This window comes from Ammodytes marinus (genome assembly GCF_949987685.1).
Source record: "Ammodytes marinus genome assembly, chromosome: 14".
Lineage (NCBI taxonomy): Eukaryota > Metazoa > Chordata > Actinopteri > Uranoscopiformes > Ammodytidae > Ammodytes > Ammodytes marinus.
The window spans coordinates 28,222,588-28,234,953 of NC_137218.1; the positions used below are offsets into that span (position 1 = coordinate 28,222,588).

The 12,366-nt window shown below is 42.5% G+C and overlaps 1 protein-coding gene across 1 annotated transcript in view; it reads left to right on the top strand.

Moving 5' to 3' along the window:
* Positions 1-12,366, top strand: part of LOC307261225 (scavenger receptor cysteine-rich type 1 protein M130-like) — a gene marked incomplete at its 3' end in the record, with an annotated part of 83,032 nt that overhangs the window by 51,515 nt on the left and 19,151 nt on the right. The gene's annotated exons all lie outside the window — the stretch shown is intronic.

Below are 12,366 nucleotides of genomic sequence, written 5' to 3' on the forward strand. Positions count from 1 at the left end.
AATACAAAAGTATCAATAAAGATTTGGATTGTGGAGCCTTTAAAATGGTATCAATATGAAAAGAAATGAATGATCCCCCTCCTTACTTACAGTATAACCGGGCAATAGCTTTAAAGGTCACATATTATGCTAAATGCACTTTTTAAATGTGTTCTAACATATCCATGGGTCCACAGTGTGCCTAGAGACTGCCAAAATATTTTTAAAAATAACACTCTCCTTTTCTCACAATCCCCCTTTCTGAAACCACCACCCCTCCCCCACCCAATATACTCCAGTCAGAATTTTCCCCTTTTCTGACCTCACAAACTGGAAAGCCAGAAGCTTCCACTGTGCAGCCCACACCCCTATTTCTTATTGGTCCACGGCCCTGACAGACAGAGGGCGAGGCGTATCTGGCTTCGCTTCCGGACAGGGGGCGGGGGCAGCGCAAAGATTGTATATTTACGAGGGGAGCTGCAGCTCTTTTTAAAAAATAGGCCATTGTGAGATTAGCTGAACTTCAGCATAGTACAATAAATTATCTGAAAGTTTTTTTCAGCAAACAATTAAAGAAAAACGTATTAGTGACCACTAAGACCATATAATATGGTGTATAATAGTACCGAAAAGTGTATAATATGGGAGCTTTAACATGGTGGACTTTAATCATTTTATGGCAGACGATCACTTTTTGGCACAATGTGACCGTTTTTTTTTTTTAATTTTATGATTTATATTTTTATTGAGTTTTCAACATCCATTTTGCACAAACATACACAAAAAACAAACAAAACAACTGGATGGCATGTAACTAGACAACCTAATTATAGCCGTGGCCAATGAGAATATACATGAAAAAGTTATACAAGAAGTAAAGGAAGAAACATACACACAAATACGGTTGTATTAAGAAAACAGTAATACAAAATAAAAATAAAACAACAAAAAACAACAAGACAAACAGTAATGGTCATGTTAAATCAAATTAAAAAGCACCAAAAAGCACAGCACAAGAAAGGCAGCAATACACATTTAGAAACACTATGATGCTCTATCCTCCATGTAGGTGTGATAAAGCCCCCACTTCTGATGGTACTTGTCCACCCTATTAATCAGCCTAAATGACAACATTTCCAGTGCAGCTAATTTCCCCAATTGGAGGAACCACAGGGACGATGCAGGTAAAGTAGAGGCTTTCCAATTTGTTATAATGAGTTTTCGTCCTAGCATAAGTGCTGTTTGCACCCATTCAGCGTTAGATGGCGTTAAATCCTGTAATACCATAGGATCCCCCAAGATATACAAATTTGGGGTGAAAGGGATATCATGGCCAGTAATTGTTTTAATATAATCGTGGACACTGGACCAGAATGACTGTACCTTTGGGCATCCCCATAGCATATGCACCAGGGTACCATTATTGACAGTACACCTCCAACACCCTGCATCGTCCCTCAACCCTGCTCTGTGTAGCCTGGACTAGGTCCAATAAACTCTATGCAATGTTTTAAATTGTATTAGTCTTGTTTTAAGTTCTCAACATTTTTTTTTTAGTTTTTAAGGATCAGACTCCAGTTCTCCTCTGAGAAAGCAATATTAAGATCAGCTTCCCATGACAGTCTGAGGGCTGACAAATCGTCCTCAGAGTTGAGAAGCAGTATGGAATAATATGCTGCTGCCTCATGACCCTTCCCAAAAATATCTAATATGCGATGCCAGATGTCCAAACTAGGGGGAGCCACAGAGGCCGAACCGAAGGTCTGTATCAGCAGATGTCTCAGCTGCAAGTAACACCAGAACTGATTTTGTGGGATATCAAATTGTCATTTTATATTTTCAAATTATCTAATTATTCCCTCTTCATACATATCACCTAGAACTTTGATTCCTTTTCGGTACCACAGTTTCCAAAAGAAGGGTTCTTTGTCAATACGAAGTTTAGGATTAAACCAGATTCCTGCATGTAAATGAAGATGGGGATTGATAGGGATGGGGATCGTTAATATTTATTGATATCGATACCTTTATCGATACGCCTTATCGATCCGGGTCTTTATCGATACCACTATCGATACTTTTCTATTATTTGGTTGAAAGACGACGCAACAATATGTTTTTAACAGAACTGGTATTGCTTTTATTGCTTAACAAGTGAGCATAACAAAAACGTTTCTAGCCTTCAATAAACATGGCTAATGTAATAGGCCACTTCGAAATGACATAAAACTAACAATAGAAAGAATATATCAGCAGCACCAAATGGAAAATAAAACTTCATAATGTATATAAATTTAAATATTATGCTGGGTCACACAAAAGGAATAAAATATCAGCTCATAAATTAACAGGTATTTTTTTGCAGAAAAATTTACATGTCTGCCTTGTCAGGCATGATCCTCGAACGCTCCTGGCTGATGGTATCCCCAGCAGTGGAAAACACCCTCTCTGAAGGGGTGGAAGACGCTTGAACAGCAAGGTAGCCTTGAGAGAGTTCCGCTAGCTGTGTTTCTCTTTGTCCACCACCAGAGAACTGGGTCATCTGCCATTGAAATCGTAGGCATGCTTCTGTAGAGTTGGATTTCCTCACGTACTCTCTGCTAAATGCTGCTGTTGGAGTTATTCATATGGATGGCCCGTCGCTCTTGTTCCTCCTCGGCAAATAGCTCCTCCAAGGCAGTCTTGGGTTGTGGTGCTGGACTGACTTCAACCTGAGGATTCTCATACATGGCCTCCTCGGTTGTGTCGCTGTCGTCATGTGACTCAGGGATTGGGACATCTGCTTCTGAAGCATTTGTTGCTACAGCTGCCTCCTGCAAACGTTCCCAGGTGGTGCTCCTGACACCTTTGGCTTTAAACCTTGGGTCCATCGCTGTCACCTCTTCGAGGAACTGTTGGATTTTTCCCTCCTGGTAACGTCCAGATAGGTCAGTCAAAACCTTCCGTTTAATGTCGGATACGAATGAAGAGTCTCCTTCCTGAACTGTGAAGTGGGCCTTCAGTTTCATGAGTATTGGAAGGATCTGTCCACAGGTGGGGGTTTTCTCACTAGATACACACAGTGTAGAAGTGTACATGACCTTCATGAACATTATGAACTCCTGCTTTGGTAAAGTCCTCATCTGTGATCCTATCCAGTCTGTCCCTCTCCATGGGCTTTCTGATACGTGGATCCAACACTGCAGCTTGGAGAGCCGGATACTGCTCAAGGAACCTCTCAACCATCAGAAACAGGGAGTTCCACCTGGTTTTCACATCCAGTATCATGGTGTGCTGAGGAACTTTGAGGAGGAGCTGCTTTTCTTTGAGCACTATCTTCGCCATTGAAGATCGTTTCATCCAAACAATGACTGCTCTTAGTTTTGCTGCCCACCGGGTCACCGTGGCAATGCTGTAAACTTTTTGCGCAGCCAAGTTAAGGGTGTGGGCAAAGCAACCCAGTTTGAGGATGTCCAGCTTCTTTGCAGCAACATCCATGTTGGAAGCGTTGTCTACAGTCATGACAACAACCTTGTGAGTAATGCCAAACTCTTCCAACACCTCCCCAATCTCCACTGCCACTGTTTCCCCGGTCTGCGCTCTGTAGACAGCTTTGGTCCGGAGGACTTTTTGGTGAAGCTGGTCTTGGCTGCTGTAATGGGCGGTCACAGTAATGTAGTGGTCTTGCGCTAAGCTAGTCCACCCATCACTTGTAATGGCTACCTTGCTCACATTTGCCAGCTCTGAAATTGCATTCTGCTTCTCAACCTCATACCATGCAGGGATGAGGGTGTTTGATAGAACAGTCCTGCAAGGAGGGGTATAACGTGGATTGAGGGCCTTTGTCATTTCCCTAAACCACAATGATTCGACTGTTGCAAAAGGGTGCAACCCTTTCACCACAAATTTTGTGACAGCCCTGTGACACTGCTCCACTTGATTAGAAGGCATCTTCCTGGTAGCCAGGGTGAAGGGAGTTTGGAGTAGGCCAATGGGGGCTGGAGTTGAGGTGAGTTTGAGCTGACCACCATCTAAATGAATGGGAAAGGGAAATGGTAAATATATTTTCACTTAAAAACAAATCATTACAAGGTCCTCCAAATGTTCTTCTCAGACAGAAAGGAAGTGAGAAAAAAATTTATTTTAAGAAATGTCCTATATTTTGAAGAAAATATTATTTTTGGTTTAAAAAAATTAAGTGTATACTATCTATGAAAAAAATATATAAATGTTCACACTTGTTGGTTAATGTATTGTCTACTGTCACTTTTCATCATGTTTTAGTGATTAGGAAAATATTTAGGAAATAAATAATTGTATTTTAAATTAAATTACATTTTTAATAAATATTGGCATTAGTAGTTTATATATTTTAAAATGATGAGAGCACTATACAACTGTAGTACTCATGTTTCTCGCCAAAATCTCAATTTCCCATTCCTTTACGTTACACTTGAACGCATCATGATAACCTAATAGTCGTTTTACTGAGCCATCCTGAACACATCATCACGCAGCACGTCTGAAACTTTGTTTACTTTTTAAGCTAACTAGCTTGTATGCTGCCGATTACAACACGGATTTCACAATTGGATTACTATTTTTAACTGACGGGACAACAAGCTACAAAGTATGTGTGTGTGCGCTTACCGCTGGTACTTTGAGTGGATGATGAAGACGGGCCCGTCTGTGGTGGTGCGGCGGCAGCAGCAGCAGGAGGAGGAGGAGGAGAAGACCGAGTCTTTTCAGTCCGGAGACAGTCGAAGGTACTGCATTTGGCCTTTATTTGATGCACAATGCTGATGTGCTTGGCCATTGAGGTTGTGTTCCCCCCTTTGCAAGAAATGATTTTGCAACATAAGTTGCATTTCGCTTCTGCTTTATCTTTAAGCTTGGTAAAATGAAGCCAAACTGGAGACCTTTTCGCCCGTTCAGCCATCCTCGCGAGCGAAGTTAACTGCCAGACTTCACTTGTTTTACTTTTAATACCTGTTTGCTTACAATTTCATTCATAAACATTGGTGGACACGCTGCAGTGATTGGATTGATTTGATTTAAATGCCGTGACGCGACTCGAGGGACACACGGGGAAGAAAAAAAACGACGAGACTCGTTAGTGGTATCGATAAGCCCAAACGTTATTGATTTTCGGGTTTTGAAAAAAGCGGAACTGGGTCCTTGATAGAACCGGGTTTCGATCCCCATCCCTAGGGATTGACCCCGTGAACCTGTGCGACCCTCCTCCAGGTCCATTGGAAATGTGAGACAACTGGATGCTTGTTTACTTCTGAAGGAAACTTAGCTGTGATGAAGTGCACTGGGGAGAGTGGGTCACATAACCCGCTCTCTAAGGCAAACCAGGGTGGGGCTCTTTCTGGGGGCAAAAACCAGTGTGCCATGTGTCTGAGACTGAATGCTAGGTGGTAAAAGCTGAGGTTTGGGACTCCCAACCCACCATGATCCACTGGCCTCTGTAGTGTCCGTAATTTTAGTCTTGGGCGTTTGTTATTCCATAGAAAAATGCTGGAAATTCTGTCAAATTGTTTAAAGTATGTTTGGGGAATTTTTACTGGGAGAGCTTGCAACAAATAGTTAAATTTAGGGGCACAAGTCATTTTTAGCACATTGGCTTTGCCCCACAGAGATAGAAAAAGTGGAGCCCAGCGCTCCGTGTCAGTCCAAAAGTTTGCCAATAGAGGTTCAAAATTACTCTTGACTAAATCAGACAGATTCGGAGGTAATGTTATCTCTAGGTATGTTAAGCCTTTTTCAGGCCAGGAGAAATTGCAAGACTGGAAGAGAGTTTTAGGGCAATATGCTGTCAGGGGGAGTGCTTCTGATTTAAGCCAATTAACCTTATATCCAGATATTCCTGAAAAACTGTCAACTATTCTGAGTAAAGAGGGCAAAGAGTGTTCTGGCTCGGACACAAACAGGAGAATGTCATCTGCATATAAAATTAGCTTCTGGGCAGTTTGGCCTATCTGGATGCCTTTGAAGTCTGGGTCCTTTCGGATGGCCTCAGCTAATGGCTCGAGAGCCAGCGCAAAAAGAAGCGGAGACAGCAGGCAGCCCTGTCTTGTTCCCCTACCGAGGTCGAATGAGGGGGGAAAAAACCATTTGTGGAAACTGATGCTTTGGGTTGGGCATATAGAAGTTTGATCCAGTTAATAAACTTACTGCCAATTCCAAAGGTCTCTAGGGTAGAGAAGAGATAGTGCCACTCCACCCTATCAAAAGCCTTCTTGGCATCTAACGAGATAGCGGCGGTAGGGGAGTTGGCATTCTGTTGGGCCCACATAATGTCAATAAGGCGCCTAACGTTATCAGCAGAAGAGCGTGAGCGTATAAACCCGACTTGGTCGGCGTGAATCAAAGACGTTATGACCCTATCCAGTCTGTTAGCGAGGATTTTGGATAATATTTTGCTATCGCATGAAATCAGGCTAATAGGCCTATAGTTTTTACAGTCTAGTGGATCTTTGCCGCTTTTCGGAATGAGCGAAATAAGCGCCTCTGATAATGATGGTGGCAACCTACCCTTCGCCAAGGCTTCATTATACATATCCAAAAGAAACTGGGCTAGTTCTTCCGGATAGGCCTTATAGAACTCAGCTGTAAACCCATCTAAGCCAGGGGCCTTGCCTGCTGGTAGATGTTTAATGACCCGTAGTATTTCCTCTTTAGTAATTGGAAGATCGAGATCTTCCATTTGGTTCTCAGATAGCGAGGGAAGTTTGAGGGGGGCAAGAAATGACATAATATTTTCTGTATCAGCTTGTGATTCAGAGGTGTAGAGTTCAACGTAAAATGTTTTAAAGGTTTCATTTATCTCCCTGGTGTTTGAAAGTAAGTTGCCAGTCTCTGATGGCTGGTATAGTACACATCATTTCCCTCTGTTTGATGTACCTTGCGAGAAGTTTGCCAGCCCTATCGCCTTCCTCGAAATATTTTTGTATTGCCCTAAAAAGAGAAAATTCTGCTTTCTGAGAAAGTATAGTATTAAGCTTGTACTTCAACCTAGTCAGGTTTGTCAAGTTACCGGGGGACATGTTTTGTTTAAATTGAGTGTCGGCTATCTTGATTTGTTTTTCTAGGTCCAACTGTTTGGCCATACGTTCCTTTTTCTTAAAGGAGGCGTGTTGGATTACATGTCCCCTGATAAACGCTTTTAAGGCGTCCCAAGCAACTCCCAGTGATGGTGTAGAATGCAAATTTGTCTCTTTAAAAAGGTTAATTTGGGCTCTCAAAGATTCCCTAAAACTAGGATCCAACAAGAGGCTAGAATTAAACCTCCATCTGGGTGATCTTTGTGATTTGCTAAAGGGAACCATGTGGAGAAATACAGGTGCATGGTCTGATATTATAATGTTTCCAATGTTACTCGATATTGAGGAGGAGATCACAGAATTTGATACCAAAATTAAATCTATTCTAGAGAAACTCCTATGAGGTGAAGAATAAAATGTATAGTCCTTGCTAGATGGGTTGTGTATTTGCCAGATACCTACCAACCCATATGTTTTACACATATCCTGCAGGGCAATACAAGTCCTTGTAGGACGTTGCGTAGGTGTGCTGCGGTCTAATATCGGATCCAATACTTCATTGAAATCCCCACCCATAATTATTGGGAAGTCGCCCATATCTATGAGCTTACTCTCCAGCAAACCAATAAATGATGGGTCAACTGTATTCGGGGCATATACATTAGCCAGTATAACTTTATGTCCCTGAATTTCTGACAGTATAAAAACCATTCTTCCCCCCTCATCTGAGGACTGTTTGAGGCATTTAAAAGGCAAATGTTTGTTGACTAAAATGGCCACTCCCCTACTACTCTTACTTCCACAAGAGGCAGCAACGAAACCGACCCAATCATGCTGTAGTTTTTGTGATTCCTGGGCTAATAAGTGGGTCTCCTGTAGGAAGCAGTGTTAATTTCGTAGACTAAGACTATGACGAAAAATATTCGTCTACGAACCTTTTTCACGGACGTAAACTAAATAAAAACTAAATAAAAAGGCAGATGTGATGACGAAGACTGAGACTAATTTAACTGACACTATAGTCTACGAATAGGAACTAGACGAAACTGTTAGGGCGGGACGAATGGAGAAGAGATCCAATCAGAACTAGGCCTACTCTTTTTGTGGGACAAGTTGGGAAGAAATCCAATCAGTGCAAAGCAGCGAATGCAACCCTGTTTCGGTGAAAATCGACGGGAGACCGCGCAGGTGTGAGCGGGTGGAGTGAGCCGCTGTGCTGAAAAACTCTGCGGTATGATGGACAAAAATGATAGTCAGGGATATCCTGCCCGTTAACGATGTCTAGGGGAACGGCTAAATTCCGCGATCTGTTTGTAGTAGGCTCTGTCTCGAGTTTGAATACACAGAGCCATGCGAAACTGCCGCCTCCGTCCGTTAGTTTCTGTTTTTAAGTTACAATCAACTCCGATGCATGGACAGCGTTCAATTAAAACCTCTAATTGTATTATCTAAAAGGCTTTGATGCAAAAGAAGTCCGAACACACACAACGGCAGCAGTGTTGCTTAAAGGAAGGCGCAGTTGCTCAAATGTATCAGCACCTCAACTGCGTGCTGCTGCTGCCCAGGGGCGGCCTTAAAAATCTCGGGGCCCCTTTCAAGACCTAGTGTGGGGCCCCCCACTTTTTTAAAATATTTTCTTTATTTTAATAAATAATGCTTGTGCATGCTCCCCGCAAAAAGAAAAACGATTGTGGAATCCAGTTGGTTCATAGACAGATCATGAGATAATGGACCCCCGGGCAAAGGCTCTTAAAGTCCCCCTCCCCCCTATCCAGTCAGGTACACTGATTTTATGTGAGATTATTACTAATGAAATAGAATACATGTTTTGTATTACAACCATTAAATCTGTGTATGTATTGCATATTCAAAACTTAATACCATTCAATGAAGAAAAAAACACTTACTCGACGAAGTCCGCAGTAGATTTAGTCAAACTAAAATCTGCTTATATTTAGTAGACTAAGACTAGACTAAGACTAAAAGATTTTAGATGACTAGAATAGGACTAAGACTAAATGGTGTGATATTCAAAAGACTAAGACTAAGACTAAATCAGAATTTGCTGCCAAAATTAACACTGGTAGGAAGACAATGTCACATTTTTTAGATTTGACAAAACTCAATACCTTTTTCTTTTTAATTGGATGGTTAAGGCCCTTAACCCTTTAGGCGCCGGGTTTAATTTTGAAAAATACTTTATTTTGACACCTAAATTTCAGAAGGCTCTGGATTGAAAGTGGTTTGAGATAGAGACAAAAAGTTAATGAGACAAATATTGAGAATGTCCTGAAGTTTATCTAGGGAATACATTTTTTCATCTAATTTGCATATTATGACGTCATATGGCGGCGGCCATATTGGATTATGTAATCTCCATGAAATACCTGATATTTTGAAAGAGAGTTGAACTTATTTCATCAGATTCACCCCCTCCATCTATTTGTAATGATGCCCACTTTGTTGTAAGCCAACATTTGTAAACTAGAACTAGAACTAAAACACAAAACGCATGTAAACAGCAGGCGTTTTTTTTTTTTACACACCACAACTTTTACAGTACTTTTCTTCTTCTATTCTCCATTATTATTATTCATTATTGTAATTATCATTATATCATCATAATAATAATAATAATAATAATAAATAATAATAATAACTAGAAAATCCCGCGGAGATTTTGAAAGTACGGGCAGCCCTGCGCAGGCCGTCAATCCCCGCTTCGGCGGCGCCCCGCCCGTCGGCCGGGCCAGAACGCTTCTACGAACCGCCGCTTCTTTCCGAACTCCAGTCCCGAGTTGTGGCCGTCCCCTGATGCTGTGTATACAATTTGGTGATGATAGGTTGGAAATCCACAGAGTGAATGTGACTTCACTGTATTTCAGGTCATGTAAGTTAGGGAAGAAAGAAGGGGGGTCGAGGGGCGTGGCCTGTCAAACATTGCATTTTTGAATGATGGTTTTCGCATTTGTGGGGGCCCCTATGGGTTAATCTCGACAAGCTTAGAGGACCATGCTACCACATGTCTTCTGCACATATCCTGCAAGTTTCATGATGATAGGACCTATGATCAATTAGTTATGGCCAATTTGTTATTAAGCCCTGCCACTACATAAACGTTTTAGTCAATGGCGGCCATGTTTTCCAAGCTATCCTACTAATATTTTCGTGCGTCATAGTCCCCCGGGGCTTCGTGAGACATTTGGTGTTGATAAAGTAAAACTTGACAAAGTTGTGGATAAAACCCTGTTTTTCAGTTCATGCTTATTAGCGAAATTATCTCCAGGTTGACTTTAATGATCCAAGATTTTTTGTAGAGAAATTTCAAGTCAATCGGACTTACGGTGTGCGGGGCGTGGCCTCTCAAGCTTTCTTCAGTCGGGGCTTAATAACAGCATTTGTGGCGCCCCCTATGGGACCTATGGTTAAGGAGTTTGGTAAAGGGGAGGAGCGTAATGTGGTAAAGGGGGGAGCCTAATTTGGTAAAGGGGAGGAGTCTAATGTGGTAAAGAGGAGGAGTCTAATGTGGTAAAGAGGAGGAGCCTAATTTGGAAAAGGGGAGGAGCTTAATGTGGTAAAGGGGAGGAGCTTAATGTGGTAAAGGGGAGGAGCCTGATTTGGTAAAGGGGAGGAGCCTGATTCGGTAAAGGGGAGGGGCCTAATTCGGTAAAGGGGAGGGGCCAAATTTGGTAAAGGGGAGGAGCTTAATTTGGTAAAGGGGAGGAGCCTAATTTGGTAAAGGGGAGGAGCCTGATTCGGTAAAGGGGAGGGGCCTAATTCGGTAAAGGGGAGGGGCCAAATTTGGTAAAGGGGAGGAGCTTAATTTGGTAAAGGGGAGGAGCCTAATTTGGTAAAGGGGAGGGGCCAAATTTGGTAAAGGGGAGGAGCTTAATTTGGTAAAGGGGAGGGGCCTAATTTGGTAAAGGGGAGGAGCCTAATTTGGTAAAGGGGAGGAGCTTAATGTTGTAAATGGGAGGAGTCTAATTTGGTAAAGGGGAGGAGCCTAATTTGGTAAAGGGGAGGAGCCTACTTTGGTAAAGGGGATGGGCTTAATTTGGTAAAGGGGAGGAGCCCAATGTGGCAAAGAGGAGGAGCCTAATTTGGTAAAGGGGAGGAGCTTAATGTGGTAAAGGGGAGGAGCCTAATTTGGTAAAGGGGAGGAGCCTGATTTGGTAAAGGGGAGGGGCCTAATTTGGTAAAGGGGAGGGGCCAAATTTGGTAAAGGGGAGGGGCTTAATTTGGTAAAGGGGAGGGGCCTGATTTGGTAAAGGGGAGGGGCTTAATTTGGTAAAGGGGAGGGGCCTAATTTGGTAAAGGGGAGGAGCTTAATGTTGTAAATGGGAGGAGTCTAATTTGGTAAAGGGGAGGAGCCTAATGTGGTAAAGGGGGAGCCTAATTTGGTAAAGGGGAGGAGCTTAATGTGGTAAAGGGGAGGAGCTTAATGTTGTACAGGGGAGGGGCCTAATTTGGTAAAGGGGAGGAGCTTACTGTGGTACAGGGGAGGGGCCTAAGTTGGTAAAGGGGAGGAGCCTAATGTGGTAAAGGGGAGGAGCTTAATGTGGTACAGGGGAGGGGCCTAATTTGGTAAAGGGGAGGAGCTTAATGTGGTACAGGGGAGGGGCCTAATTTGGTAAAGGGGAGGAGCTTAATGTGGTAAAGGGGAGGAGTCTAATTTGGTAAAGGGGAGGAGCTTAATGTGGTAAAGGGGATGAGCCTAATTTGGTAAAGGGGAGGAGCTTAATGTGGTGTTTGTGTGCGCCGATACACACTCACTTACACACACACTCGCCGAGGGACAGACAGATTCTCGGCAGACTAGCTTTTATCCTCCCCAATTAGTTTATTAGTGATGTAAAATCAATAAACGCGTGTCTCCAGAACATATTTAAAAACTTTGAAATTTGAAAAAAAAAAAAAAAACGGTTTTCGTTTATTGATTTTTCCTAAACGGTTATGATTTACTAAACGGTTACACGTGTACACGTGTACACGTGCACACCCCTACCTACCACTGCTTAACATATATAAACCATAGCATAGTAACATTTACATCCACATGCTAATTTAAACGTGATTAATTCATTATTAGACACTGTCTGTCAACCTGCTCCGCAGTCGGCACAGACGCTCTCTCTCCCCACCATGTCCCCTCTGATCCTCTGACAGTCTGTGTCTCTCCGACGTGATCGGCGTGATTTACTTGTCTTTAACACTTCTCCCCTTCATATGGTGATCATGTAATGTCCGTAGCCAATTAATTAAGTTTTTTTTTTGTTGGTTTGGCATATTTTCGGCGTTTTCCCCATTTTATTTTGTGATTTTCGAGCTACCCGCGGCTAGCATCACGTGATGCCTTTAG